The sequence below is a fragment of the Poromitra crassiceps genome (genome assembly GCF_964638095.1).
Source record: "Poromitra crassiceps genome assembly, chromosome: 7".
Classification (NCBI taxonomy): Eukaryota; Metazoa; Chordata; class Actinopteri; order Beryciformes; family Melamphaidae; genus Poromitra; species Poromitra crassiceps.
Genome location: NC_139628.1, coordinates 726,663 through 734,142, shown reverse-complemented (window position 1 = coordinate 734,142; position 7,480 = coordinate 726,663). Strand labels below are relative to the sequence as shown.

Here is a 7,480-nt window from a genome sequence, read left to right as displayed (position 1 = left end):
TTTTAAAGCAACAGCACAGTAAAGAGGATATTAATCTAACATGATGTCTGTAGCTCTTTATAGATCTAGCCTCTTAATTTTGCTCTCAAAGTGCACCAGATTGAAGCATTTTACTTTAAAATGGACAACATTTTCTAACCAGGTGGGCACAGCCCCCCCTGGGCCCCCCACGCCGCGCTAAAATTACCTCTGTATTTCTCAAACCCTGGCTACGGGCCTGGCGATGTGATGTATAGATTTTGAGACAAGATTTGTTTGGCACAACTCATCATAGCCTACTATTAACTGCCGCGGGGGTTCCGCATTTCTGGGTGGCAAGTGACGTCACGCTGATTCATCCTATAGGTTCCTCTTAGTGTCCTTATGTTAATTATGTTGGGTCTCATATTTAGATTACTTTTTTTTTTTTGTAAAACCCGAACTTTATCCCGCTTTTATTTTGAAGGCAAAATCACTAAACCGGAAGTAAAAATGTAAACAAAAAACGGAGGTCACTCTGACTGAGTGTCCAAGGAACGAGGCATCTACGTATTTATATCTATACGGCGGCTCGGCAATACGTCATTTTGTAGGCGCCACATGTTCCCGCCCCATTTTAGGGGGGAAACACAAGGCTCTCTGGGCGTGGTCAGGGTGGGGTAAAAACCCCCGTTCTATCCATTCAGCAAAGTTAGAATTTAGCTGATAGCCCGCCAGCAGGCAGACACGATCGGGGATTTAACCACCGCAGTAAACGCACATCTGAGCAGACGTCTTGTGTTCTGCTCTAGAACCCCCAAACATGTAGTTTAGAGCCGCAGCACCGTCTTTTGGTGAGTCAGCCCATGAGATAGGTATATCGGCGGTTTTACCCCACTCACGCGGCAGCCGTTTAACATTTTGTGGGCGTTCCCAGACATGCAGACTGTCTCTATGGGTCTGACTCTGACTCAAGCTAGCCCAGAGACTTAGGGTAGAATTTTCTTCGCAGCCTTCAAAATAAAACTTCGAATAACAAAATGTTACTTTTATTTTGAAAGCAGAGAAAACAATTCTGTGACTTTCCTTTGTTGTGGCTAGCTTTTTTCCGAGTCGGACGGCATTTGTGCGCGCACGAAAACAGGAACACCTTCCACAATTATGTTTCTAGTCGGACGGCATTTTCGCATGCATACATGTACAAACAGAAACGCTAGCTGTTGTTTTAGCTTCACTTTAGCGAGTAAAAACCACTGGCTGCAGAACAGTGCGGACTGTGTGTGTGAGAGTTTCAGTAAGATGTCTAAAGCTGAGATACTGAGAGGAATCGTCACTGAGAGACTGGCAGCAGCCGCACAGGAAATCTTAGCGGTTGTAGAAAGAACAGTAGCCGGTTACGAGGAGGAGGCTTCGGACTTGAAGCAGGAGATCGAGCGGCAGAGGAGACAGCTGGAGGTCCTGCTGCAGCCAAGAGTCAAACTGGAGAGAGCAGGTGAGTAGCAGACTTTACTTCATTATACGGGTTCTTTCGTTTTGTTTCTGTTTACGCACACACACACACACACACACACACACACACACACACACACACACACACACACACACACACACACACACACACACACACACACACACACACACACACACACACACACACACACACACACACACACACACACACACACACACACACACACACACACACACACACACACACACACACACACACACACACACACACACACACACACACACACACACAATGCGTGCCTTTAGGCTGGGGGAGCGTACCTATGTTCCCCGGGTTCTATGTTCCCCGCTCCTGCTAAAATGGTCCTATGTTCCCCGCTCGTATGCGTAAAGTCGGCGAGTGCAAACCGCAATATCTCGAGGTTGTGAGACTTCATTGTGACAGACTGCATGAGGGAAAGCTCGAGTCTATAGGCTCAGATGCACACATTCGAGTCCGACAGTAAAAATACATTATAAGTTGGTGACTGCGCGGCGGCAGCAGCAGCAACAACATGCTATTCATATTATTACAATTTTCAGAGAGAGAGAGAGAGAGATCAATATTTGCAACATTGGCGCAGCACAAATCGCCTCTGCCTATAACCCACAGACATGCACAAATTCGGTAAAGCCATTCAAATAAAATGTTTAATTTCGCTTGATATGTTTCCCAATGTTTTTTTTATATTATATATTTTTTATTTCATTAATAGAGCATGTGGACTTATAGGCAACGAAAACAAATAGGCCTGCTTTAATGGCTTTCTTTACCGGATAAATCACCTCCACCGACAGCTAATGGGTGGCAGTTTCTCACCAGTTCTTACTTAGACTACTTCTGAATACCAAAATATAATAGCCTGGGGCTAGGCTACATATCAAGCGAAATTAAATGGCTTTACAGAACTTGTGCATGTCTGTGGGTTATATAGGCAGAGGCGATTTGCGCTGCGTCAATGTTGCAAATATTGATCTCTCTCTCTCTCTCTCTCTCTCTCTCTATCTGAAAAATGTAATATTATGGATAGCATGTTGCTGCTCCTGCTGCTGAATGTGTGCATATATCTGAGCCTATAGACTCGAGCTTTCCCTCATGCAGTCCGTCAATGAAGTCTCACAACCTCGAGATATTGCGGTTTGCACTCGCCGACTTCACGCATACGAGTGGGGAACGTAGGACCCGGGGAACATAGGACCTTTTTTCGGGAGCGGGGAACATAGGACCCACGGAACATAGAACCCTTTTTAACAGGAGCGGGGAACATAGAACCCGGAGAACATAGAACCCGGGGAACATAGGCATGACCCCCAGGCGGGCCAGCTCGACTGTGTTGTGACTTAGTGTTATTCTGGTATATTTCTCTGGTGGTCGTTTAGCTCTAAACACTGCTAATGTAATTATGTCATGGAGGCAGACTCACTGGAACACACGCACTACAGGCATGAGTCATGGAGCCAAGAGTATCACTCCAACAGCCCAACATAACAGAGCACCGAGTGCTCGATCAAATCCACCACAGACTGCATTTTGTGATTTTGTCTGTTAGATATTTTTCCTATTTTCTTTTATCTCTGAATATTGATGTGACCGCTGCGCTGCATACTTTATACGCAAAGACACATTTCTTGTATATAATCTTTACCAGACCCGTATAGATAGAAGAGTCCCGACATCTCCATTCACTCCAATGGACCAGTGTTTTACTCTCAAGAGTTCCAGGAAGTAAGGTCCTGGATTTAGCAGCACTGTCGAGTTGCAGCAAAATGGACAGTTTGTGTTGTCCTTTGAAAGGGTTTTCCCCCCCTTGAATCAAATTGTACATTATCAGCTTTATTTTAGCATGCAAAAGTAGGGCGAGACCCATTCCTGGCTGTTCATTGGCTAATGAGTCTCGCATTTTGGTCCTCCGCTGATGCCACTCTCTCTCTAGAGGACACTAATCTTTACATATTGTGATTCTGATACCTGCAAAACACGTTTTCAACAGTCAGTGACATGACATGTGAAGGCTTCTCCCAGGCCACCACACATTCATCCAAAATCCCCCAAGCAAAAATCCCATTGAATTTGAGACAGAGTCAGAAGTGCTAAAACATCCAGCTCTTCCTGACTCATCCCTGCCTGTGGTAGGCTACTCTAATTGCAGCTCCCAGGTGGGAATTTGTGTGACTATGCATTTGAACCAGGCCAGTGTTGAAAACGTGTAAATATAGAGCAAATAGGCTACTGCGGGAATACATAAATGTTAAAATAAACAAATGGTAAATGGACTGTATTTATAGAGCACATTTTATATAGTCTATCGACTACCCAAAGTGTTTTTACATGAATACCTCACATTCGCCTATTCACACTCACATTCACACCGACACCTCGTCGGGAGCAGTTAGGGGTTCAGTGTCTTGCTGAAGGACACTTTGACACACTACAGGGAGGAGCTAGCCTCGAACCGGGAACCTTCCGATTCCCAGGCGACAGCTCTCTACCTCCTGAGCTAATGCTAATACATAGGCAAGCATAAATTCAAATGGTGAATAAATGGGAGTTTTGACACTATTTTTGTGCAGGTGTTGATGACACTGGAAGCCTGGGCAATGTTGAAGAAGAGGAGGGTGATGAGGAGGAGGAAGAAACAGCTGAGCTCCAGAATCCCATTCCACTTTGTGATCATCTGAAGGAGCCGGAGTGTCAGCTTCCATCCAGGTTCAAACACACAGGCTCCTAATATTATTTATAGCTAAGTGGTAATAAGGTAGTACCTTATACCCGGGTATTTTAAAATACAACAGTGTCTCTTTCAATACCATCTAAGGGCGGGGAGGGGGGGATATGTCTTGTTTAAATTAAACTGCTCTGGCACCAAAAATTTGAGACGCATCTGATTCTGCAGCGGGTCTTGCCACAGGCTAACTGCGGGGTCTTGAAAAGTATTAACAGTTAATAAATCAATTCATGGAAAATGAAGGCCCTTAAAAAGTATTAAACAGTCTTAATCGCCATTTGATGAGGTATTCAATTCTGTAGCTGATTGTGTTAAATGGGCATGTGATATCGTCTCATATTGATCGCAGACCCATGAATTGAATCAGCAGGGTTCGTACGGTCATGAAAAACCTGGAAAAGTCAGGAAAATTCAAAATACAGTTTCCAGTCCCTGGAAAAGTTATGGGAAAAAATATTTTTTTGGAAACTTTAATAATGTTATCATGTTAAATAAAGTAGATACTGAGTTAGCTATACATGAGTGGGATTTAGTTGTATGCATTCAAAATAATACATTTTGGATTTCTTTGGCAAGTTACTTATTGATGGCCCGAGATCTACCGGTACATCACGATCTACCGAATGAATGAATGAATATTTTATGTTCGTGTCAGGACAATTACATGACCCATCCCACATGGGATTATCAGACACATCAACATTCAATATTTAACAAAACATAACATTCCGGTATGTTACCCAAAGCTTCCAGTGCAGCCCAAATTAGAGAGTATATATACATGCAGACATAATATGCCTATACACATACATTCATACATAGCTGCTAGGGATGTCACAATATATCGTCCACAATATATCGCGATGTCAGAACGTGACAATATGTATCGTTGAGATGAAATCTCATATCGTGAGAAAAAGAAGCTGAACATGGTGGCACTGATCTGCATCTGATTGCATGCTCGCTGTCCTTTTCATTGCTTTGTTTGAACAGACGAGGGACGTTACAGACACGGACGATGAAAATGGTGAAATTACTCAAATTAGCGTGCAGGATGCCCCCTCAACTTACAAATCAATTGCAAAAAAATATTGTTAAAATATCGTATCGTATCGTTATCGTGAACCCAATATCGTGTATCGTATCGTATCGTGAACTGAGTGTATCGTGTCACCCCTAATACCTGCACATAGAATACGAAAATAAAAACAAACAAACAAACAAATAAACTATAATTGATCAGTTATCAGTTATACGTCAACCTTCTCCTCCTGTCCCACGCTTTAGAAAGAAATTCAGAGAATGCAAAAATATTATCAAAAAGAAATTCGAGTAGAACTCCGTTCTCACTATCATATTTAGCTCAGGAGTATGGACTCTTTTAAACATTATTTCTCTCAAGTCATGATACAAAGGACAATATAAAATGAAATGAATTTCATTCTCCACCTCATTCAACTCACAGTATTCACATATTCTATCCTCCTCAGCTACCCCTCTGTATCTTCCTGTTTCAATATGTAATGGTAGGATGCCACATCTTATCTGTGCACAGAGCGATCTCTGACTTTTGGGCAAATTATACAAAACATATTTTTCACATTTATAATCTTTTTTAAATAAACAATATGTTCTTAATTTTGGCTTTTGCCAAATTTCTTCAGCCCAGGATTGTAGACATTTAACCCGGATTCGATTTTTAAACTCCTCCACATTCACAGTTTTTCTTTGAAAATAATGGTCTTCCAGACCACATTCCTGTAGTAAGTCATACAGTTCAGAAACCCATTCCCCTTCAGCAAACAAATCCCAAAAGAAAATATGACTAGCCACCCTATTGGGTGGTAAACCCAGCAGCCTGTTCCAAAGACCCACCATACTGGCCTTCCACTTAATTTCACAGGAGTCCCACCCCATATCTCCATTAGCTGCCAAAATGGGGGCATATTTATGAAGTCCCAGGTAGAATCTGATTGCTCGATTCTGGACTCGTTCATTCAACTGAAACCTTTTGAAACCCCAAACCCCCGAAACATAATCTAAGACAGGACATACACAGGTTTGATACAATTTTGAATAAGTAGAGTAGCCCAGAACAGAAACACCATGGAAAAACAACATGTATTCATCAAAAAACATTTGGGCGCCCACCTACCAATTGGTAGGCACCCGCCTACCAATTCGCCCCTGCTTTAAAACATCATCAGATTAGTTTCACCAATAGGAACATTTTGATTTTGCCAAAGGAAAAAATATATAATGGAACTCCTTTCGCTCTGCTTCTTGTTCCCACAGCAATGCAGACCTTCTGGCCAACAACTCAAGAACACAACAACAGATAGAAACAAAGGAAGGTGATGATGGGGAAGGTCATGGAGTATCAGGACCAACCAATGAGGTTAAGGTCCTCACTCCTGCCCCATCTGCAGCTGAGAGTGAACGGGACACCAGCGACGGGGATGGGAAGCAAGATGACGAAGACGAGGCAAGTGACGGAGATGACGACTGGAAACCAAACGACAGTGATGAGGACCTGAAGGAGAGCTCATCAAACACAACAAGGGAGCGGCACGTCAAACGTTCTCGTTCCAGGGCCAAGAGCACGACCTTTCTTAGACAAAATCTTGAAAGTCGCATACGATCGAACCATGCGGTGCACAAATGTGATTTGTGCCATAAAGGATTTAGTGTTAAGGCAGCGCTCACAAGTCACCGCAGGATCCACACAGGTGAGAAGCCGTTCCGCTGCGATGTGTGTGGTAAAACCTTCACTCACGTTAGATCTTTTTCTCGCCACAAGTTGACCCACACACAGGAAAGGCCCTACAGCTGTCAGGTTTGTGGGAAGCACTTCAGACTTCCTGAATACGTGAAAATTCATGAGAAGATTCACAGTTCACAAGTCACGGTTCACAAATGTGATGTGTGCCATAAAGGATTTAGGTTAAAGTCAGCGCTCACAAATCACCACCGGGTGCACACGCGTGATAAGTCTTCTTCAAAGAGTCTGATTGAGAACAGTAATCCTAATCTCTGCTGTAAAGTCTGTGGATCTCTGCTCAGATCAACAGGCTTTTTGATGAAACACGTCTGGAGTCACGTGGACGATCCAGGATGTCTGTGCGGGGTGTGTGGAGAACATGTGGAATCTGCAGAAGCATTGAGGGGTCATCTTAAAAGTCACCAAACAACTCACGACTGTCCTGTTTGTGGAAAGTCTTTCCTCTATATGATTACCCTGAAGAGGCACGCCACTGTACACACAGGAGAGAGACCATATGAATGCA

The 7,480-nt window shown here is 43.3% G+C and overlaps 1 long non-coding RNA gene across 1 annotated transcript; it reads left to right on the top strand.

Annotated features, from left to right (window-relative positions):
* The first annotated feature begins 1,337 nt into the window (after positions 1 to 1,337).
* Positions 1,338 to 6,799, top strand: LOC310779843. The gene is made up of 3 exons (XR_014552863.1): positions 1,338 to 1,450; positions 4,039 to 4,174; positions 6,489 to 6,799. It is a non-coding gene; the product is annotated as an uncharacterized lncRNA (long non-coding RNA).
* Positions 6,800 to 7,480: the final 681 nt, after the last annotated feature.